The 25,386-nt window shown below is 44.0% G+C and overlaps 1 protein-coding gene across 1 annotated transcript in view; it reads left to right on the forward strand.

The window, feature by feature from the left end:
• The first annotated feature begins 809 nt into the window (after nucleotides 1-809).
• The window catches only part of LOC126540237 (uncharacterized), a 144,832-nt gene continuing 120,255 nt past the window's right edge, over nucleotides 810-25,386 (forward strand). The window contains exon 1 of the mRNA XM_050187037.2: nucleotides 810-917. The gene's annotated coding sequence lies outside the window, so the exon portion shown is untranslated. The remainder of the gene's footprint in view (nucleotides 918-25,386) is intronic.

Here is a 25,386-nt window from a genome sequence, read left to right on the forward strand (position 1 = left end):
TCGGCCGTCACGGTATACGCTAGGGCGCCGTGGTATTGCCACACCGTACAGCGGAGGGAGAGGGCAAGTTGGAACAGAGGCGTCGCCATCTTTGTGCTCGTAGCCGTGATTGTCTGCCTCAGTGAGTTGAAAGGAGATGCGCGCTGGGAGATATGGAGTCGAATAGTCGACACGGAAACGGCTGCCACTGAGGAAACAATATTCCTAATTAGATGATCGAAATGGATGAATACCACAAAACACGCCTAATGGGGACGTAACACCAGCACGTTCGTTTTGTTGTTTACGTCCACCTGTTGGTCGCGGCCCGAAGAGAGATCTGATCGATATCACAGGTGCGATGTCGAAGCAGAGGAGCAGGCAGAAAGGAGCTTTCTTGCCCAGTTTTATTCGAGTTATCATTGTCTATTTACGGTGCTTGTTTACACCTGGAACTGTAGCAGAGACTGCACTTCTCGTTGCAACTTATTCTTTTTTTCTTTTTTGGGATGCGCATTTCTTTCTTCAGACCGGCCTTTAATTAAGGATGCCCACACAGCTCTTAGTTTATAACCAGAGTTACCTTCATAGTAGACTGAAGTATACTGCTGATTGGGCATACTCGCACTTCGTGTCTACTCTAAACGAAAATCGCTGAGGTTAAATCGAATGCAGTGCGTATCAGCGAGAATGAACAAGAGAGGAAACAAAATGGTGGTGCTAGCCATACTCTCCGCTACACTCTTCTTGCTCGGTTTTTGCACCGCCGCTCCCTTCGCTTCTTCCCGTCTGCCGACCTCCTCCCGCGCGCCTCCTCCCCGCATTCGGGAGCCGTTCTTCCGCAGCGCTCCTCCGCTGTCAGAGCCTCGGGTCCGCTCGATGGCTGCAGTCGCCGCCTCATCTAGCGGACGCTAGGAACTTCTGAGCTGACGGACAAGGTGAGTTCCTTAAAGGTGCCCCTTCCGGCGAGTGTTCAAAAAGCACTCCACCAACGCTTCGAGAGCCCGGCTTGAAGCGCCAGAATTAAGTTGCACGTAAATTGCGCGATTGCACTGACGCCGCAGAGTTAAGCGCTGAGGAGCACAAAGATAGTAGGTTTTGTACTGCATGTCAATCGCGGCCTAATGTTGCTTCGTTTATTTTTTTGTAATGTTTGATTAGGCAAAAGGTCATTTCGTTCTTTGCGAAGCAAGCTGTAAGAGCACTTTGAAAAAGTGGCAACCGTGCTCCTAAAGTAAAGGCGCGAATACGCCAAGAGGCAGTGCCACATTCATGTCCTAGCCACATTACGTGGCGATGAAGAATGAGTACTCAGGGCTTCCAGCCGAAATGCGCATCACGAGAACACCTAATCTTCAATGTTCGTGGTAGTACGATAGCGTACCAATCAATGTAAGGTAACTGTAACGTTCACTGTATTCACCGTGGTTTTGGCTCTACTCTCGAGTACACTGCGGGGCAATTTTAAATTTTTTTTTTTACTTGAATGACCTAATAGTGTCAGCAGTGCAAATTTTCTGAGGCAGGGAATCCCAACGAGTTCATTTTGCATTACCTGCTATCTATTGTAGAAAAAGATGGAGTAACAAATTATGGCCCAGGAAAGCCACTAAAATTAGAATTTCACCCATTCAATTATCGTTCATCGAAGAGTTAAACTCCATTGGTCCGGCAGGCCGCCTGCTGAATACGCCATTTGCTACGAACACGTGGAAGGCTTTCTGTAGGTGATGCACTTGTGGAGGAATATTATGCAGACATCTTTTTTTACAATCAGCCGAAAGATTCTGATTGTGGCAACAATAAAAAGGCTACAATTGTACAGATACGACGGCGTAAAAATCGCAGCGCCCCGTACTGATGTTTCATATACGTAGGAGACATAGTTAGCATCACGCCATAAGTATACACATTTAGGAAGACAGTAGGGAGACCATATGTTAAAGCATGTGGAAGCCTGTTGAGGGAATTGAGTTTGCAGTCTACGTAACAAAATGATCTCTAATGAGAATACGTCTTAAGCAATTGGCACGGTTGATCACGTGAACCAGAGAGCCACAATATAGATTAGGAAGCGCTTAATGTAAGCACCAAAAATATTGCGCTCCGCCAAGTGTACGGTTTAATTTTACAAAATTTATAAGCCCGTATTCACCAAACGTGCTTACTGCGTAAGTGTTCGTAAAAGAATCCCGACCAATCGTGGCGCTGGACATGTTACCCAAAAATACTGGCAAGTGGCAAAGAACATTTTATAGTGAGAAGCATCGTCAATTCTCCCCCAAATTTCTGAGAACTTGCAAAACATACCAACTGCACTAAGGCAACAGCTGAACGATTTCCCGCTTTGCCCATTTTTCGTCTACACATTTTGATGGCATCAAACGTAAGAACACTTCATGCTTTGACCTCATCAGCGCACAATTCCTATGATTTTGCCGGCAGAATCTATTTGTAATTAAAGTAGGAAAGTGGGCAAGTTCGTAAGCATTCATAATGGTAGAAGCGTGAAAAAACAGTGATGCGACTCCCTCGTTAGGAAGGAAGTGCAAACAGTTTAGCCGTTTAATTTAAGCACATCGCTTCTGTCTACTCTGTTGTTTCTTTCCAGATAAATTGAGCGAGTTCTTTCAGACCGTCAGTGTTGCGGGAATTGTGCTAGTTAACAGCGACAGCGTCTGTAGTAGCCTACAGATGCGAAAGCACGCAAAGTGCTCATATGCGTACTGCCCTTTTATTACTGAAGCGCACATATAAGTACAACATAATTACTTACCTTAGCGTTTATAGTAAGCTCTTCCTTCTTTTTTTTATAGAACTAGCTAATATTTACTTAAGACTTGTACGCAGTTCAGCACGAAGCGTAGAATTACGGCAATTTTCTAGAAAAACCATAACGTGCTGTCTCATACCATTGCTTGCTTGAATGCTTTGGTTCCTAAGGGTTCAAAATCATGTCTAACTCATTAAGCTCGGTCCAACTGCCGGTCAGTAAAGAGTACAGGGAAAATTCCGTCGTGGTCCGCAGCTGATTTAAAGCGAGATTTAGTGCGTTTTCTGCCCCCTATTGTGCGCTGAAAGGTACCACCCAACGAACACAATGATCCAAGAACTGCCGCTGCTGCTGCTTCTTGATTTGTGTTACCAGCGCTTTATGAATGAAACGCAAAGTGAAGACGAAGGCACAACAGACGCTTGCAGTGTTTGCGTCTTCAATTTATGCCTTGTCTATGCTGCGCTGCCAACACAAATGACGGATCTAGCAGCAGCCGTCGAACAACGCTATTACTCGCTGTGGCTGCATCGCCCATTGGGTGAGGTTGCAGCATTTGTTGTTGCGTACTAGTGCAAAGTTTCTTTTTTTTTTTGCCATCGCCCCCTCGTGTTCCTCATTTTAAGTACAGAGAAAGATGGAAGTGAGTGAGCAGTGCCAGGGTCTTGCATTGACACTGTTTCCAGCTAGGTTCTCGGGTAATGCTGGCGGTATCCGCGGATTAATCCGAGCACAGAGCGTGATACGCCGTATGTAAGCGGAGACTTTAGCATCTGACGTGTTTATTTATTAATTGTTTTTTACTGCGGTGACGGCGTCGCAAAACCACATTGATCAGAGGCCGGCCTTCAAAGGCCGCGAAACGAATCAAAAAGGCAACATGCTCTTCTTCTGAACGACTCTCGAGGGCTTAATTTCAACTCCAGCGTTGCTGTGGAAATCAGTGGAATTGAGTAAAGGGGAACACTGTTTGGGACGCACGTAATAATGGGCAACTTTGTGTAACACGGTAGGTCCCTAGGGCTTTCGTACTTATGTTAGACTTATATTATTATGCAAATTAACTTGATACGCTAAATACATGCCAGCATGCAAGCCTGACTTCGCTTTAGACCGCTAAAAGCTATAGAATTATGTATATTAACTTCTATTCTTGCGTTTTATTCAATACAATTTCACTACAAAACTGCCTTAAGAGACAGGGCTAAATGAAGTGTAACTCTTTATTTATTTATTATTTGTGGTCTTCCCATAGCGCTTATTGGCAATAAAGTGGGACGTTTACAAACATAGGACGTTAAAGTAGGTAAACATGACTCGTGTTGATAACATACATAACGGTTAAGAGTGAACCCACTTCGAGGCGTACAGAGAGCGCACGAATAAGGAGACACGCAGACACATTAACTCGTTCAGTACATCTTGCGTAAAAAAAAAACCACCATAAACACAGTGTAAAAGAAGCTGAAAAAATAAAGAAAACATTTCACGGTGGGAAACTCTTGCGCGAAAAGGCAACACGCGTTTTATCGCTAAATAAGGAAAACCGAAGTAGAACAAAAGACTAGAAGATGGCAGAACTGTGAAGCAACTGAAAAGAGTTCGTACACTTGGTATCGCGTTACAGGAGAACATGCGAGCCATGTAAAGAAGTAAAAACGAATCTTGACCAGTGGTCATCGTCACATCTTTAGATAACTGACTTAACTGCCGTATTGTTCACGCGAAAATTGAACCAGCAAAGGTCATTGTTCTACATTTGAATTGTCAAATCTCATGTTAGTGATAAAGTCGTACAGAAATAAAAAAAACAAGGAAGAATGTATTGTGCTCGTCGGATGCCGGTTCGTGAGGCACAAATACTATACAAAAATTTTTGTTCTTTAGCTTAGCCTTCTGTGTTGGAGCGGTTACCAGTTAAATATTTCCTTTAAATATGGCGTGCTCACTTTCTTTCCCTATAGTTGCCTTAACTAGGACATACTAGACGGCAATCTTCTCATTATTTTTTTTATTTTCGTTTATTGATACTCCAACCCCGATATCAGGAATATAGCAGGCGAAGAAAAGAAGTAAGCAATTTGCCAAAGAAAGCAAAGCGCAAACAAACAAATTAAGTAAAGGTGCGGGCAGAAGCTCTGCAGCATCAGGAATACAACAAATGAGCAAGATGTCAAACAGCAAAAATAAAAAAAGTACAACCATTCCACTCTGTGAAGATGGAATGGCAGCGAAAGCTGACGACGGCCAAAGGTCTCAAACGAAAAGCAAAGTTCTTTCGCTGCCATTCCATCTTCGCACAGTGAAATGGTTGTCATTTGTTTGAAGTGTCTGATGATGGGAATGATGTGCTTGATGATTTAGTAATGACAGTGGTTGATGTTCGATTGAGACTGTCGGTTCTCGAACTACAGACGGTCGCAAACTCTGCAACTAAATCCGAAATATTTATCTAGAAAGTCTCGTCGGAACTTGGCATCCACACCTTTGACGCCATTCACTCGGTCCATACCGTATTTCTGCCGCCGTATTGCGTTGCGAGTCTGGCGTAGTTGCAAGTCAGGAGGTGCCCTGGCTCGCGATTGTCGTTTTTGTTCAGCATCGCGGGAACGTTCTTTGTTGGTGTTCGTTTTGTGCCGACGCCGTTGACCTTCTCGTTGCTGTTCCCTCCGGCGCTCCTCGTATGCATGCTATTCTTCGGGGGTACGAACTATACGTGTCCGCCCCATCGATAACGCAGCAGTTGAATGGCTCACACCCTTTAATCAATGGCTCATACCCCGTAGACGCGGCCTTCCCATTACGATGACCGGAGAGAATTGAACGCTGGAATGATGAGTGGCAACGGAGCCACCTGTGGAAGACGACGGCGACGAAAACACGAGCAGTGGCACTGCGCGCTTGCGTCGTTGGCGCCGAGAACTTTTTGCAAAATTTGTACGAAACTTTTTTTCAACAAAATCTGTTCTTACCCGTGTGCCTGGTATCTCTTTGGGTCCCACGTGTGACAAGAATAGTTCAAGGGCGCGTTACAAGATCCTGAGCCCACAGGCGTATGCGACATGGACCTTGGCCCCTTTCTGCACTATCACCAGGATCGGCTCACGTGATGACTTTTTCTGTTGATGGAAGCCGAAAAAAGTACAGAAGGTTAGTCATATGCACCTTTGGCTGTAATATACCATATAACAATAAACTGACAAAATGCAGCACCACACGCTAGGTAACATGGCGCGCGAACAACCTCAGTGACGGTCGCAACACTTTATTGTAAACTGAATTTATTCCAAGGGATAACAGTTCGTGGAAAGGATGGGTACCTAAAGCAGTTATTAACGGACGCAATAAGGAGTCGTTGTCGTTGTGGAGTCGCATCCCAGAGGGAAATAGAAGTAACTGGGTGAGTTCAAGTTCTGTAGTGTCCTTTAATTAATTAGTGCACGCAGTTAAGTTGTGCAGAACGATTTCGCTCAGTTATTGTCGGCAGTACAGCTTTGATTGAAAGATGTGTCACTTATGTGCGTCAGTAATTGTTAGATATTTATCGAGGAACCCGTCTTCAAACCCTTGTTAGTCTTCTTGAATGACCCCAATTCTAAAGTAGGCAACACAATACATTTGCAAGCTAGGAGGCGGACAGATGGAGCGGGCAATCGCAATGCCTGTCTTAAGAAAAACAATATACGAAAAGCGTTACAGGTTATGAAACGAATAAGTTTATTCCAGGTAAGAGTGCCAGTGCCTCAGAGGCCTAGACATTTATGTTCTCTTGCTTCTGTAAGTGTCACACCATAAGTGTTCTAATCAAATCGTAAGACGCTCTTTTAGTGAGTGCCCTTCATTAGTACACCTTTTTCTAAGTTAATGAATATTCAACATGATTCACACCATGTAGAAACTTTTTGCAACGCGCTATTTAGAAGTAGTTCATCTACGACACTTCTTACTTCTGTATAGTTGACTCAATCGTCAGCGTGAAGTATAATTTTCACAGGAATTTTAGGGACAGCGTAATTAATATAAATTAGCAACAACAGAGGCCAAAGAACAGAGCCCTGAGGGATGTTACAGTGAACTGCAAACCTGTCATAGCAATGATCACCAAAAAAAAAAAAAAACGGATTCTTTTCGGTTTAAAAGGTAGGCTGAAATCCACATTACTAATTGTTTGTGATGAGTTATTGTGTCTAACTATTAGATCAACTTTTTGCGAGTGAGTCTGTGGAAAGCTTTCAAGAAACCGTAAAATACTACTGAAACAGTGTTCTATAATTAACTAAATAGGCAAAATTATGTAGAGTTTCTACTAGCCGTGTACAAGTGGACTAGCCTCTCCGGAATTCATGTTAATATCCGGATATTCATGCTGAATTCATGTTGATATTATGACACAAAAATGTGTTATATTTCAAGAAGTTTGATATGTGATTGCGAATTATGTATTCCAGTAATTTAAAAGCAGTCGATGCTAGTTAGATTGGTCGGTAGTTCTTGATCAATCTCTTGTCTCCACTTTTGCGAAGCGGTTTCACTCTGGCAGTACCCCAGTCTGGCGGAATTTCACTTTCAGATACGGACCTTGTAAATATAACAAACAAATATTAAGATGTCCATTGTGCATATTTTTAATAAGGTGTCAGGTATGTTGTGGTTTCCAGGTGATTGCTTCACATAGAGATTACGCAGCATACTTAAGTACCGTGTTCACTAATGATAACGACCCCCAAAGGCGGCAGTGAGGCTTCGAATATTAGAAAGATTATCGGGTCGCTAGTAAATAAGGACTAAAATGTTCATCGAAGACATTAGATACTGCTTGTGCGTCACTGACCATAAGCCCACTGGTTTCGAAGTGATCATGAGTCCTTGACGGTGGGGAAACCAAACTCTAGAATTTCTTGGGAGACATTGATATTAGCTTCCGTAAATGTTTATAAAAATAATGCTGTTCGTCAATCAACGTATGCTTCTTTAGCTGAAAACTAAGGAAAGGGATATTCTGTTGCAATTCAGGATGAAAAATGATTTTTTTTTCGTGCGCTTCAGGTGTATTTTTACCTGCAGGGTCACCCGAGAAATCCATGCGCTTTCGTTTTATTTTTTACAATAACCAGCGCACGATATTCAATACATTCAGGTACCAATACCTTAAAGTGGTCTCAAAATCCTTGAACAGTGGCACTATTATCATAAAATGCAAAAAAATTAATGGAATGAACATCAGCAATGGAGACATCTTCATCCCGGAAGAATATTATAAGGTGTATCTGAAAGCAATTTTATCAACAGTCAGGCTGAAAAGAGTGAGGGTCAGGAGAACTCAGGTGACCGGAGATACCAGATGACACTAAACACTTAATTTTATCGCTAATTATTCCAGAAAATAAAAAAAAGGTGTAATACACATTTTAAACTGCCGTGCATTCGGATGCGGAGCTCTACAATTTACGTCAAGTCAAACAAGGTAGCTTTGTCAAGCATAGTCTCACTTGACTTATGACTATCAGTTTTGAGTATTGAATTTTTCATCTCCATTTTTATCGAGGGCAAGCGGAGGGTCACATAATACGGACTCCTATTCCGATACCAGTCGTACCTTTGATTTGTACAACAGTTCGCGAGTGTACTGTGTAAATTTACGTGTATTTCACCGCAATGACCCTAGTGATTTCTAAGCCCTTGAGACTGTATAATCAGCACGCCCTATCCAAGACAGTGAATTTGCCAATTAGACTCATAGGCATTTGTACTCAGTAGCTGTCTGTAATACAGAACTAGAGACTCTATAACATGAACAGCGCTCGTTGCGTTCTCTTTGTTCGTGCGGGCTCCACATTGCGCGCCTTTATATTCAATAACACGTCTTTATTTGTTAAACTTTCAGGAAAGGTTCATAGACACTGTTTTTTTTTGCAAATTTTATTTACATACCACATTTTATCCCTAATAAGTATGCCGCGTCTAAGGCATTTTGTAGAATGCGGCAATCATCATTATTGCATACTTTTCTATACGAGGTACTACACTCTTCTTCAGATATGCATTATGCTACCTGAGTAGTGATGCCGTTGATGTACATAAGAAATAACTCGTGGTACTCCTGATGAAACATCAGTAGTACCTGCTTGTGACCCCTCAACGAAATTCTGCCGTCTCGGATGCACGTACGCGGCCGGCAATCTAAGAGACAGCCAGTAGATGAACATAGTAAATAGACTAATTTTCTATTCATAAGGTGTGAGGTATTCGAAAGCGTTGTTACAATAAAAAAAAACAAATTATCCATGTAAGATTGTTAACTGAAAAGCAAAATCCTCCAGTCTTGAAAACATTGTGTTAATTGTGAAACGCAGGAACATTATCGCCGATACCCATGTTCACTCTAGTTGAGCAGTGAATGTTATTGCTATACTGCATAATGAATGATTATGAAAGATGCTCTAAGATCTTAAAACAAACACATGTTAGAGATAGTGGACGGTAGTTGATAATGTATTCTGAGGGCCTAATTTCGAAACAGGCACGGTGGAAGCTTTTTTTTCAATCAAAAACAATATACCCATGGTTTAGCTATTACTAAAAATATTCTTTAAATATGGTGATACCGACTGAACAAGATTTCAGGAGTCAATAGCTTTGATGCATCTATCATCAGGAACACTTCCCACCCCATGACCACCAATGAAAATTTCCAGCATAACTGGTACTTCGCGCAGAGTAGGCTTGTCGAGTATGGTGTTGGCTTGTGGAAGTGAAAATACTGATTTAAAATATGTGATAAAACACTCAGTTTTCGCTGGCTCCGTAATGATAACGTTATCTATAACTACACCTGCAATAGAAACAGTGCCATTTCTATTTTTTGTCAGTTTTGTAAAGCCCTTTTGCATTTTGTCACACCTAGGAAAAAATTGTCAAATAAAATCGTACTTAGCACCTTCAGTTGCAAGTTTTACTTCACCAGTAATTGTTTTCAGCGTACTGACATTTCTCAACGATGCATTAGTTTGAGCGCTTGATACAGTCTGTTCTGGCACTGTGTCAGTTTATGCAATTATTTTGTAAATCATGGCTTATTCCGACGTCATTTTTGTGTCATTATCCACCGTGGGCCGAAACGAATTTCAAGGCGAATTATTTTATTCTTAAGAAGTTCCCAAAACTCGTCAATGTTACAAGAGTGCCAATGCGTTTCAAAAATCTTAAAATATGCATCCGAAGCCGAATTCCTCCCTGATATATTACCTTTTCCTATATATACAAACTTGTCGCACGCCACCGATATTTTCGTATAGGCAAACTTCATTTCAGTATGTAAGGCTCTGTGGTCACTAATTCCCGGAATAACTTTAGTTGAGAGCATGAGATCCGGTTTATCCGTCAGAAAAAGGTCGAGAAGGTAGACCGCTAATAGCTATACACCCGAAGTGAAAACTATGTCTACTTGCCCTAGTTCCGATGTATTTTATATGCTTTAATGTTTCTTCCGCAAGAAACAATATATCGGTGAAATAGGACAATCAATGAACGTCGGGTTAAGAGGACATCGCGCAGACACAGCTAAAAAGATTGCCGAAGCCGTCGCCGAGCATTTCAAATCAACCAGATCATAGCTCTGATGAATTTATAGATTCTGAATCCTGCAAACAAATTTCCGTTCTACTCGAGACAGAAAATACAGAGAATTATGCGGCACTCATAAGTTCTAGACACTGCAAACAATAGGCATAAACGTCTCAAAGGGAGCTTTAGAATCTATTTGCTATGCTAAATTTCATATTATACACAACAGCACCTAACTTGTTTATTTCTAATCGGGTTGCTTAGTTTTACTACTTGTCTTCTTGCTCTTTTTTTCGTTTTTTATTTATATATACTTTTTCTCGAGCATCAATTTCCGTCCCTACTTTTATTCTCTGCTTCAGAGAGACGTTAGTTCACTCACCTCAAACAGACCAAATATAACCTTCCCCCCCTCGTCGTCCAGGCCCCTTCCACGAGGAAAGGAACTTACATTGACACCTTGACCAGATGACTCACGACGTTACTCACATATCTTCGCCGACGTTAAATACCTCACCTTTCTGTACAATTCTACACCCTCGCTGCTAGCACACCCTCATTAGTTGGCTCGCCCACCCGCCTTATCCCCTTCTCCCCTTCAGAAGAACCATACCTGTATATACCGTGCCGAGGAAAGCATATGTCACATTGAAAAGGATAAGTTCTCTTGTTAACGTTGACTCCGACTTTCACTTCTTTTTCGGTTTGCGCACCTTCTTGAATTTCCGCCGCCCGCCTTCCCCGTGTTTTCCTCATTGAGCAACAGACACACTCAAGTAATCACGGTACGGGTCTTCGTCGTGTTCATCAATGTTCCACCGAAAAGCACAGCAGCGCGTCTGCTACAGTAAAACTGTTAAATAGGTTTCACACCTTTGTCTTGAAGCGCATTGGCAGCACACACTTCCGACGGCTCGTAGCAATGCAACTTTAAAGCTCGCGCCTATCAGCTCCCTCGAGTTGATTTGAGGCGCAAAGGGAGATGGCACACCAACATGAGCGCACTTCCGGCGTCAAAAGCGTGACGTCAGAGCCTCTCCCATTTGTTCATTTCCTCAGTGTGACTGCGTCTACGACAATACTTGCTCTTGGGCGTTGTCCTTGACGGGCGGTTGTCACGGGCTTCGCTGACGAAAGTGCTCGAGCAGAAAGTGAACTACTGAAGTAAACACTGAACTGAAATATACGTGTCAATATTATCAACATTCTTCGTCAATTTGCATGGGTGAGAGAAAATAGCGATTTGGGAAGTCACTCATTTTATGGGAAGTCACTTTTTTTTGCTTTCAAAACGAATAACATCGCCTATATTGAACCGTTTTTCTTTATAATTGGCTGCGAAGAGGCGAGTAGCATGCTCATGTGGAGAGAGTTTCGCTATGGCCGAGCCAGCGCACTGAAAATAGTTAACCGGACGAAGACGATGGTGGCGATGTCTGCGATTGGTCTGCTTTCACTTACTTAGCTTGCGGTGGCTGGGCGAAAATCACGGCGTCATGCAACGGAAGGTTAAGAATGCCGCAAAAACGGACCCTCCGCAAAGAAGAGTTAGCAGGAAGTTGTAAATGTGCCGAAAGTGCTCGATATCATTACACAATCACGTAAAAGCTTTTTTATACGCAAATAATCCCATGCTCTCTGGCAAGTGCGAATGGAAAAAGCCTGAGTGATCGGAGGCAGCCATCTTTTATTCCATTCGGAACGGGGGAGTCACCGCCTATTCATGAAAAAAATTGAGTTTTGTTCGGCATATTATTGCATCTTTAACGCGATCACGTCCCTTTCACGTGGTGAATTTTCGCGGTTTTGTGACGTTGCGTGACAAACAGGCGAAGTGGGTGCAGCCCGAAAACTTTTGACCAATAGCAGAGGGCTAAGGGCGAAGAGGTGTTGAATCAGAAATAATTATTTTTTTGTTCGGTCCAATTATGCCTAATCAGTGTGTACAAGTCGTATCAGATGGGGAAATATCGCAGTTTTCCTGACATCACGTGATAGACAGGGAAGTGGGGGTGGTCCAAAAAAGTTTTTCGCCACTCCCGGTGGGCTGATTGCAAAATTGGAATGGGAAAGTTTGGAATAGCTTTACGGTATAGCGACCTTGTTCTGCAATGTGAAAAAAAAAAACTGTTTGTGCTATCTACGTACGTCTGCTATTACTGGAAGCCGGACTCGTTTCGACGATGTTACCTTTCGGTGAATCTTACGGAACACTAGCGTTCTGCAGGTATTTATACTTCTGTGCTTTCTAGAAGAGTGTTTCAAGCTAACAGAAGCTGCCGTGCAATAAACACACACACAGAAGGAAGGAGACCATACAACGTAGGTCCCTAATACCATTTCGCAACCCGCTCCAGTCCGACCTCCAGTCCGCTCGCGGCGTAAGAATTCCAAGAGCCAAGACTCGATCGCATCCGCGTTAACGTCTTGACGAGAAGGGCAGCGTAATCAAGGCTCGCCCGATCGCTGAAAAGGCTTCGGAGTCCCAAGAAAACACTACGGCGAAAGTTGCAACGCAGGGTCTTGCGTCTCCCCTGCATAGTGATTCCTCATGCCTTCCCTCTGTTCACGGTGCGTCCCCGTGCTTAAAGTACCAACGTTCGCGGACATGCCCTGCCCACTCGTCGTTTTTTGTTAGCCATGTTCAACGCGCATCTCCATGAATATGTTGTGTTTGCCTCGCGCTGCCTGAATAAAATATCCTTCTCAGCTGCAGCCATTGTACAATTGATGGAGTTTACCGCAGGGGAAGGAACACCTCCACAGTGAGGCACGCCTAGTGGTGGCGAATAATGATTTCGCCCACGTGTAGCTTTTGTTTAGTTAAAGTCAGTAATTGTATCAGATGCGCGTTTTTCATTTCGCCCACGCTACGTGAAGCGCGGCCGGCGCAACACGGAATCAAAGGTTCCACATTGGAAACCAGGACGAGGTGGATATTTGCAAGTTCTGATACGGTATTCACAATGATTATTGCGAACAATCTTTACTCTTACGGAACCGTTACCCATCATTCACGCACATTTCTTCCCATTCGTTTAGATTCCTAACTGTTGGGAACAAGGGCTCAAGATTTGTTGGGAACAAATCTTGAGCTGGCTGCTAAGTGAGTATCTATGTATCCGAAGGAATGAACTTATATTGTATTGCATAAATCTTGTAGGCCCTGCAGGCGATATGTAATGCAGATCCAACACTCATGTTGCAATCTTAGTGAAGCAAGATGAAAGTTTATACAACTTAATGAGACACCTATACTTAACTGTATCTTCATCGTATGCAGCGTGCGACCTCATACAATGCTTACGTTTATGCGCTGCACAAGTCATAAGGTTAACGTTGCGCAATAATCAAGTTTATGCAATACACCATTGAAAAGCTATACCGAAATAGAAACATCTGCTGAAGCGTCCGTACACTGTGACACGTCGACTCAGTGATGCCCCAATTATGACGGCGATGTATGATCCTTGTCGTCGGATCAACGGCAAAGAGGAGGTGTACGCGCAATAAACACTACGCATATCTAGCTGCATCTAAGGGTTATGTATCTCTTGTATCACAGTGGCACACGCTCGTGCTGTGAGATTTTCCATTTATGGGCCACAGTAGCCCAACTATAAGGAAAATAAAGAGAATCGGAGAATATTTCAATATTATCTACTATTTCAATAATCACAGCATGCACTTTAAACGTGTACGCATGAGTCCTTGTTATACGCACAGGTTTTATGTCGAGTTCGATTACGGGAAGGCGCGCTGACTTGCATCTCTTGTATTCTGCATGCGTGCTTCGTTCTGTCATTGCTATCTCTTTCTGGCACTTTTATATGTTGTCTTGTGTGCAATAAAAGCGTATTAGTAATCACTGCTTCCTGGACTTATTTCCTTTCTCCCGTTCCATGCCATGTTACTCTGTTTAGGTATAAGACCGTATCCTATATTAGGTTACACCGGAATCAGCACGGCAAGCCTGTCAAAAGGCTCAGATGTCCAACCATCAAGAAACTGCCTCTATCACACACACGCGCGCGTGCGCACGCGCGCGCGCACGTGCTGTGGGCGTTAGAAATTGGAGCAGAGCCACCGCCAAAAGTTATGTGCACCAGGCTTGTACTGCAGCGGGACTCACACTCCGCGCCGTGTAGCGCTGCCGCTACGAAGCCTGCGCGTGGCATCCGAAATGCATGGCGTGCCGGTCCCTGGGTAACGCCGACAAATGCGTCCGGTGGCAACCGGTTCCGCTCTCGTGTTCTTTTTTTTTTTTTCTGGGCAAACTGCGCCATCTAATGGCACTGCCGACAAGTCGGCGCGTCGAGTTCGAGACGAGAGGCGTGCCAGGCCGGTGCCTGCGAGCCCAAAAAATTGTTCCCTCGCTTGCCGCACAATCAGTGACACATATTCAGTAGCTCAGTAGGTGACAGGTTCATTGAAGAACCACACATAAACAGTGCGTTAATGGCACAGCTCGCTAAATAGGTGGAAGGAAAGAGGCTTTCTGAACAGCAGCAGATACTCAGCGCGTCGGTGACGCAGCCTGCTAACGCGTCGTGTTGCTGTCCCTGTGGAACTCTCGAGACGTGGGTTTGATTCCGCTCTGCACCGAAGAAATTTAAGAGACCTTTTTCGTCATTGTAGAGCGGCACATTCCCAGCGCCACATACCTAGTTGAACAAGTTGGCTCCAAATCCGTTCATTAGAGCCACTCACCTACTGGAACGTACCCCGTTACCCAAATTCCTATCAACAAGGTTCATTGATCACTAGCACGGACCGAGTGGCACGCACCTAGGGCTCCAAGGTGGCGTAATGGAGCTTCTTCGAACAGCGCTGCCTACCCAGTGCCGCATCTACAGTGACCCACGTCGGTGTGAAAGAGGTCCGTTGAAGAGCGGCACGTAGTTACACACTAGCACATATTCGTTGACCCAAGTTGGTCCGATGCTTTGCTTTGAACCGTTACCTCAGCACGCCGCTCAATGAGCTGACTTTCCGGGCACTGACTAGGCGGGAAAACGGTTAGATATAAACATACAAACATGTATAGATAGCCCCCTGAAAGTGCGTAAATCACCCAAAGAACGTTAACGGGTTAAATGGAGCATCAGCAGTAGCCTATGTTTATGCCCACTGCCAGGATGAAGAAGTCTCCCGTGATCTCCATCTATGTCTCTCTTGCGCTAGCTGTTCCTGACTTGCACCTACAAATTTCTTAATGCATCATACCAAATAATTTTCTGCCGTCCTCGCCTACGCTCCCCTTCTCTCGGCAACTATTCTGTAACTATAATCCCCGCAGGGGCGTCTACGTAAGCAGGCATTTGGTGCGTTGCGACATCACATACCCAAGCACATGAGGGTTGCACCCTCACGAGTGTAACCGGGCGCGGCTTAGCCCCTGTACGGGGAAAGGGGGATCCTGGAGGTTGATACGATGCCGGGTATTTGGACCTTTAAGGTCCCCGGGGGAGACAACACATCTCTTTGGCCTCGGCTTCACGTAGACGGCACCCTCGGACTGGCCCATCCCGGGTAAATCAGCAGTCGCCTTTTCCTGTCTCTCTCCTCAAATCTTCGCCTTTCTCTCTTACTATTTGATCTCTCCTGTGTTCTTCGCTCTTCCATTTACTTTCTTTCTCCTTGGCAGCAAGGGTTAACCTGGTGTGTCTATCCTACGTTGGGTACACCATATTTGGTTATAGCGACGGCATACGACTGGCGTCGTGCAGACTTGTACACAAGCTTTGCCGCGTCCCCTCGTTGGGCTCCGCAGTGGGCGGTCGGCGCTGTTGGCCAGCCTACACATTTTCTTATGCCAGCGCAAACTTCTGTTGTCTATGATCGGCATCTGAAAAGATGCCGGACCGAAGCACCGTTTCTGTTCTCTTTTCAGAGCAACGCTGCATCATTTCCGAAGTACTATGTAGTCCACTGCGAAAACAATATACCAGTAAGAAAGCTCTCTCCATTCCTGGTGGCCAAGTGTCTGAAAGACAAAATCGGACTGACATGCAAAGCCTCAAGAATGCCTAGCGGGGACGTCCTCCTATAACTGAATGACAAAGATCAAGTGCAAAAGCTCTCGGAACTCACCAGTATTGGCGACGTGGTAGTGACAATTTTACCACACAAAACACTAAATAGAAGCAGGGCTGTGATATCAGAGGAAGACTTTGTTGGCCTGCGCTATGAGGAATTGCTCGAGGGTTTCCAGGAACAAAACGTGATCAAAGTATAAAGAATTGTCATCCGCAGAAGTGACCAAGAAATCCCGACAAAACATGTCATACTTACAATTGGAACAAGCTTAATACCCACGTCGGTGGATGCAGGGTACGTAAAAGTAGACATCAGGCCATATATCCCGAATCCCAGACGGTGTTTCAAGTGCCAAAGATTCGGACATGCTTCACATGCATTCCGAGACCAAACAACCTGTGCTAATTGCAGCTCCAATGATCATCAATCTGACAACTGCATTTCTTCGCCACATTGCAATAACTGCAAAGGAGACCATCCAGCTTACTCGCGGTCTTGCCCTTGCTTGAAAAAAGAAAAATAAGTAATTGCACTAACCGTGAAACATTGCGTTCTTTGAAGCCAGAAAGCGATTGCCTTACCTTTCGAGAAGTTATGCCGATGGGATGCAGGTGGGAGCAGTGTCATAGAGGCCTCAGGAGTCCTCCGAGCCCACGCATAGTGGTCCCGCAATAACCCCTTCCACCCCAGCCTTGGAATCAGCCAGTACTGTTCCATCCTTTTCGAAGGGCCTGCATACACCAGTTCCACAGGGCCCTAAGATCAACCGAACCCCCAAGCCCGAGACACGTGTCTCGGCGCCCAATTCTCGGTCCTCTAGCGGTTCAGAGAGAGCGATGAAGGCCTACCCAAAAACCCCGGTGTCATCGACGCCGAAGGACAAGCGCTCTCTCGAGCGCGAAAAGAGGGACAAAGCCCCAATAACCACATTAAATGAGAACGCGATAACCTAACGGTTATCGTGCCTTTGTATCAGCCTTCGTTAGATCTATGTCACCTAGCATCTTGCTTATCTTTTATTCACTCGTAATACCATTGTATACCTTTCAGTTTCATAGTGACCTTTATTATCCACTTGGATTGTAGAGGTCTCTTACATAACTTAGGTGACATCAAAGATCCGTTAATTAACTTCTCTCCTGGGGCCTTGGGCTTACAGGAAAGTAACCTAAGCGAAAAACACAAGAACATTTTAGAAGGTTCTAATGTACGGTGCGACAGTACTCAGACGAACCGCCTTTCGAGTGGTGTAGCCATTGTTCTGCAGCGTGGTATTGCAGCTAGAGAAGTTCCCATTACCGGTTGCATAGAAACCGTTGCTGTCACCGTTTCAGCTCACAAAACCATCACCATTTGTTGACTGTATATTCCACCCCACACCCATTTTACTACTCAACACTTACAAAATTTAACAGATCGATTACCGGAACCACTTGTTCTAGTAGGGGATTTTAAGGCTCACTGTACTCTTTGAGTCAGTGTCAAAATTGACCAACGAGGGCAGCTGGTGGAATATTTTATTCTCTCAAATGATATCTGCCTTTTAAATTCAAGTGCACCAACCCACTTTTCACCGATTTCCCGCACTTTTACTTGTTTAGATTTACCTGTTTGCTCATCATCTCTTTTTAATGATCTTAAATGAGAAGCCCTTGACACGTCATGTGGTAGTGATCACTTGCCCGCAGTCATCAAACTCTTATCATCACCACCAACTTTAGTCACTAGGCCATGCCGGTGGAAAATACAGCTCGCTGACTGGCCGGTTTTTATTGAGAATGGGAAATTGCAAGTTGCCTTTCACCGGAACTAAGCATTGACGAACGTAAAAAAAAATCACTGAGGTCATAATCTCAGCGGCAGAAAAGGCAATACCCAGTCATCCGGAATTGTGAGCAAAAAGCTAAATCCCTGGTGGACAAACAAGTGTACTGAAGCCAAAAAGAACAAAATGAGGCCTGGGGAATCCTACGGATGTACCCCACTTATAGAACATTTAACTTTCAAACAGGTCAAAGCCAAAGCACGATTTATTCGAAGAAGGGCGGAGAAATCATCATGCAAAAAATACCTATCTTCAATCATTAGTACAGTGACATCAGAACGAATATGGGACCAGGAGAGAAAATTTAAAGGAGAGTAAACATCCTACACCAACACCACTACTTACATGCCCAGGCACACAAACAATACTACAGGACGAGGCCAACTCATCAAGCGAACACTTTTGCAACGTCTCCAGCTCAGCAAGCTACTCAAGTGCTTTCATAAAAGATAGAGAGTCGGCGGAGAAACAGAGACTGCCCAGTGCTGGCGTTTCAAATGAACTTTATAATAACGTCCTTAATATGCAAGAATTGAACAGAGTTATCTATGCCGGCAAAAAAAAAATGGCAACAGGTCTTGACCGTGTCCACTACTCAATACTGACACACCTATCTCAAGCATGAATAGACAGACTTCTTAAATTTTTCAACAAGGTATGGGAGCCTGAAGTAATGCCTACAGATTGGAAAAATGCAGTAGTGGTGCCTTTTCTGTAATCAGGTAAACCCGCAACATCCCCAAGCAGCTACTCCACTAACAAGTTGTCTAGCCAAGTCCTACGGGAGCATCATAAACATAAGACTCACATTCATCCTTGAATCAAGAAGCCTAATAGACATGCACCAGTGCGGATACAGAAAGGGCTTCTCGACAACTGACCACCTCGTACGACTGGAACATGAAATACGTAACGTGCTTCTACGAAAACAACACTTTCTCGAACTTTTCATCGACTTAAAAAAGCGTACGATACCACGTGGCGATATGGAATTTTAAGAGACCTGGCTTACTCAGATGTTCGTGGCAGAATGCTAAATTGTCTATCTGATTTTATGGCAAATAGAACATTTCAGGTGCGTCTCGGCAAATACTTTCGCGCACATTTACACAGGAAAATGACATTCCACAGGGTTGCATTTTGAGCACGACAATCTTTATAGTCAAAATGAACTCTGTTAATAAGACCATCAACCATTATCTGTTATGCACTCAATATATGCCGACGTTTTCAAGTGGCTTACCGTGCCTCAAATCTACCCACTTGTGAAAGACAAATACAAATAACCAAAAATAAGCTCACACAATGGGCTGACAAAACTGGATTCCATTGTCAACACACAAAATAGTTGCAGTTATCTTTTCCCAGAAGAGAGGATTGCATTGGTATCCAGTTCTCACATTGGATGCTACAACGTTGCTGTTCAAAGAAGACCACAAATTTTTAGGCGTAACTTTTGAGACAAACCTGAACTTCTTGGCCCACATTAACACGACTAAAATTAAACCAAATAAAGTACTAAATATCCTCAAGGTGTTAACGCACAAGCACTGGGGATCTGATCAAACATGTCTACTACGTATATACCGGACCCTGGTACGCTGAATCCTCGACTGCGATAGTATAGCTTATCCAGCAGCTAGGCAGTCGTACACAAAGCGACTTGATCCAGTTCATAATCTCGGCCTACGACTGGCGAGCGGCGCCTACAGAACATCGCCTGTCCAAAGTTTATATGTTGACTGCAATGAGCCTTACTTACAGCACCGCAGAGCACTAGTTATACTTTCCTATGTACTGATAATTCGGTCATCACCACAGCATATACGCTACAACATCGTAACAAAGTGCAAATCACGGGTACACTGCACAAACAAACCCAACATGATTCGGCCACTTATATTACGACACGAAGAAGACTGTCAGACTTATGATGCTCCTCATGAGGTCCTGCAGGTTGCTGAAACGCCACCAAGATTGCCCCCATAGTGTAATTTGACACAGCTATGTGATTGGACACTAACACATCTAAAGAAAAAAGACATTCCACAAGAACACATAATACAAGAGTTCCGAGCTATTCAAGAAAAGTATAAAAATTACATGGAATTTTACACTGACGGCTCCAAAACACAATATTACGTAGGTGTCGGAATCATATTAAAAAATTGGGAAAATAGCATTCGGATAAATAATTTTTATTCAGTCTTTACCGCCGAAGTTTACGCGATATGGACGGCGGTAAAAGAAAATTACCACCGACAAGCACATCAATGCTATCATATATACCAATTCGTTAAGTGCACTCAGAGCTATAAACTTTAACTCCGCGTCTGAATTCCCGCTTGTCGATATACTAAACATGGTGGCCTGTAATATATAAGGAAGAACCATACGACTCTGCTGGGTCGCAAGCCATGTTGGGATACCAGGGAATGAAACAGCAAATAGGTGCGCGTTCATGGCAGCGCACACAGGCATAACGCACACAACACTTCCACACAAAGACAGTATCTGAGCGATTCATAAGGCTCTGGCATCAAAGTGGCAACTAGAATGGGATTCTTGCATAAATGACAAGTTACACGCAACAAAACCCATGCTTGGCGAGTGGAAGTCGTGCAGTCACCAGTAACGCTTCTATGAGGTGATCCTATGTCGACTTCGAATTGTGCATACACACCTGACACACAATTTTCTACTTCAAAACGAAAACCCGCTAACTTGCGAGAAGTGCCATGAACCACTTACAGTAATGCACAGTATGACATGCCCACATACTGAAACACGGAGACGGAAGCTTTTACAGAATCTATGTACCTTAAACATACCTTTATACCCTGCCTCAGTACTGAGAGATGATCCACAAGTATCTTTCACAGACTTGTTGAGCTTTTTAGAAGAAACCAGTTTTTTGTACAGACTGTAAAGTTACGCAGCATTCGCTGCATTAACATTTGATTTCCTAATATCCTTTGTTGGCGCAGCATGGCCTTCGTCACTTTTGCGCCATTAAACCCGATTTAACTAACTATAATAGCCCATTCACTACATGCCCACACAATACATTGTCGGCTTAGCTCCGGTTATTTCTCTTAATGTCAACTAGAATGTAAGATATATCTCTGTTTGATCTCTGATCCACACCGCTCTCTTCCTGTCTCTTAACGTTACGCCTAACGTTTTTCGTTCCCTCGCTGATTGCGCGGTACTGAAGTTGTTCTGGAGCTTCTTTGTTAACCTCTAAGTTTCTTCCCCATATTTTAGCACCGGTCGAATCCAATGATTGTGCACTTTTCTTTTCAACAGAAGCGCTAAGCTCCCACTCTGAATTTGGAAATGAGTGCCGTATGCACTTCAACCGATTCTTCTTTATTTTTAGTTTGTAAATTTTCTTCTCGTGAAATTAAAACTATTTTAACACCTTAAAAGCAGCTCAAGCTTCATGAGAGATGGAGTATTGGGTGAGGGGGTGTTGAATTTCGACATCTTGAAGTTATTTAGACAGCGTCGAATGCACCGTACACGAGCGAATATACCTCCAGGCCCCATAGAAATGCGAGCGCCTATAGTGAACACTAGATCCGCGATCTCTCGCTCAACAGCAGCACGCCATAGCCACTAAGCTACTCCGGCAGGTGTATTAAAAAAGTATACATGTCTTCGTCATAGCAACGCGCCCCAGTTTAGCCAACGCAGGAGCTGCATCAGACGGGTCAGTTGTGCCTTTTGTTCTAGTCTCACTGGTCTAGAAAGCCTCCACACAACTATATCAGCCATCGTTGTTTGTGGTGACATCATTTCGCATCATTATATCTTGAGTCTACCGAGGGAAAGCAGTGGCGCGAAACGCCGTGCGTCGCACAGGACAAGGGAAGACGAGGCCTAAGCGGGCGGCGAGCGGGGCTGCTCGTGCACGCGCCATAAAAAGGAAGAAGTTTTGGATCAGGGCAACGCGGATGTCGACCTCTTCTCTGTTGCTACAATATCAGTTACCCGCTGTTTTTCACGTCCTCTTTGCAATATGTTCGCAGATATTGCCTTGTCATTTTTTATAACGCCATACTCAATTTCTCTTCCGCTAGGATTATTCTTCACGTCCTTTATCTGGGCGTATTCGACGTGCGTTCTGCGCCGTCACCATACACTTCCAGCACGTAATTTTGATATTGCTTGCAAGGTTGTGACAGTCACTGTTACTGTGACGTTATTCCTTCCAAAGTATTCCGCTCTTGTAAACCAATACTTAACTATGAGCGTCGCAAGCTGCTTTGCTTTTATCTTTTGAATATTTGACTTCAAACTGATTATTTCCACTGCATATGACCGTGGTTCACATTCAAGTTGTGCCTCTTCGTCGCTCCAGTATCGCTAAGCAGTTCTTTATGAGATCAGACTGTTTTATCGACTACACCACGAAGGCCTCTCGCTGTGAGCCGTATCTTGCACTATCTTGTGTGTGGAAATTTCTGAATGCCATCCCTGTGCCTAAGCCTCTGCCGTCATGCACTGTGTTCCCCTCCCATTGGCACCCATTCTTCTGTTTAAAGTTCTCTAGCTTACCTTCTTTACACATTACAAGGCCTTTTACGCTGCTGTTGTTCCCCTCAATCTCAAATAGAATACCAGCCTACCCTTTTCTTGATTTCTAATCAGTACTGTCATCATGCTGGGCCTCCACGTTATGCTTATAGTTCGCCGTTCTGTTGCTCATTGAAGCTTTTCGAGTGTTTTTGTTACAAAACAAGCTTCTGCCCCAAAGGTTACTACTACTGGGATGCAATAATTGTGCATTATTCAAGAATATAAGTAACCCACCGCTCATCACTTGCGAATGCTTGTCATCTTGAAAAGCTGAATAGCTTGAACTAGAAGTATTGCCGAGGAGCAGTGGGGCAATACCACTTCCTAGAATGTTTTAATATGGACGGTGGTTTATCACGTGGTCCTTACTTTTTAGGCTATAAGAATGCTAAAGCGTGCGACAGTGACGTCAAAGTACTCCTACGACGAGAGAAGGCGTAGTTGAAAACTGTATTTAAATTCTGGCCACGTCGCACGCACCGCAATATTTGGCACGTCAGTTTGTCAGTGATGACAATTAAGGTTTATTCACATGCAGCCATTCATGCTGGCAGTCGCGGCTATCCTCATGTCTACTTGCCGCAAGAAAAAAGCTATTTCTACCTATCAACAATTCCGCCTTAACTTTTCAGATGAGGGTGTGGGACAAGCCAAGCATCCTTTATACACCCACAACAGTGCTAAAATGTTTTCTGTGCTGCAGTCCAGCGGCAATGAAATTGGGAAATCCCACTGAGCTTTAAGATACGCTTCATTGCCAAAGTAGCAGGTGCCTTTCGCGGCGCATCAGTTGGTGCTACCAACTGCATTTACACTTTACACATCTGGGAACACAAAAAGGCATGCTCCCGCCACAGTGGGTATGCCGGTTACCTGTACTGCGGCATCGAACGCACTCTTGGCGCTTGTCGTCCCTCCGCACAGTGACAGCCCTAAATCTTACCTAGTATAAGCGAACAAATAGACTTCGTCAAGGCTTCCAATCCTATAACACAATAAATATCAGAAAATATTCGTTGTTTTGTGTTTTCCCTCAATTTACGCCACTGTTGCTAAGGTACTGGCCGATACTGGTGCTTTCTTTTTTTACCTAGTTTACTTTCTCTTGCTGGAACTGGAAGCAGTTATAATCTGGACACCGGGACGCCCCTGTAACACAGCGGCTTTCCTAACATCAGGGCTTCTTGTAAAACCATGGCTGCTTTTATAATGACGCTTCATTTTAACATCACAGTTCTTTGTAAAATCAAAGCTGCTTTATTTTACCATAAAGGCTGCTTTATCATCACAGTTCACTCTAACACCACCGGTCATTGTAACTTTGCGGTTCTTTTAATGTAACGGTTCCTTTAAAATCACGGCTGGTTCGAACAACATGGCTGCTGGTAACATGACTGTTTATTGTAGCATTACTGCTGCTTGTGACATCACGACTAGTTGTGCCGTCACCCTTTAAGCGCCGCAAAGGGAAAGAAAGCTACGGTCAATTTGGCGCTTGCAGGGGCACAAATTGACAACAGCGCACTATGACCGTCAAGGGAAGGCCAATCTTTAGCCAGACTAATTTCATTTCATTTATTCCTGACCCGGGTAATAACAATGCAGAGAATAGTGTGTAATACAGTGTAATTATATCAAGTAAGTGGAAATGGGCGTCTTGAAGTAGTCGTCGTCGGTGATAGAGCTGCAGTCGGCGGGAAGGTTGTTCCGCTCCGTACTCTTCGTTCGTAGAAAACAATGGAAATACGCGTCCATACGACAGTTCGACACACCAACTTTCCACCGGTGGTCGTTGTGCGAAGAACTATAAGAGGGTGCTCTGAAGAGAGAGCTACGTTACTTAGTTAGGAAAGAGTTACTCTCCTTATGTGGAGGTTCGTTCCATTATAGGACTATTAGTTCTAAGTCGTGCAATAGAGCTTCTTAGATCAATCATGCACTCGAGGCTGCCAAAACTTAGGCTTTTTCTTTGCACTTTTTTTTTCGCTTTCACAGTCTGCATTAATATTCGCATGCCGTTTGCATTAACCTTCGACGGGATCTTGTTCCATTCCGCACTCTTTTCTTCTTCTTTCACATTCATATAGTTAAATCATATTTTTACTCCGCTGCACAAGGAGACACATAGTTTATTTTCCGGGGTCTGATTCTAGTACGGCAATTTTTGCTCGGCATTAGAACACAGGACTTCTTTAAGTGACCACTATTAATCGCCACCCGAGGACCCGCCGTGCTAAGGTTAGCTGCGATCAATAAGTGTTCCTGCGGCGGCCTGCTCTCTCCTTACTGCGCCGCCTTCGCCTCGCCAACTTATGTTCCATGTCACGGCAGTAATTATGAGTTACGAACTAAGAGCTGCTCTTTTCATTTTGTAACATGCCGAAAGCTTTTGTATACTTTTTAAAATGCGTTATATCTTTCGTCTGTGGAGGAAGACAGAATGGCTCCGTTCTTAAACGTGCTAAAATAGGGTATTTCCTCTTTAACTAGCAGGTATGTTACAGTTGCATGTCCTGTCTTTGGGATTATTTGCAACCACAATATAGATGGATTTAATGAGTCTACAGCGCTGTCTTTAAACATCAAGTGACTGAGCATACAAATCTTTTTTTTAAATACGAAC

This window comes from Dermacentor andersoni, chromosome 2 (assembly GCF_023375885.2).
Source record: "Dermacentor andersoni chromosome 2, qqDerAnde1_hic_scaffold, whole genome shotgun sequence".
Classification (NCBI taxonomy): Eukaryota; Metazoa; Arthropoda; class Arachnida; order Ixodida; family Ixodidae; genus Dermacentor; species Dermacentor andersoni.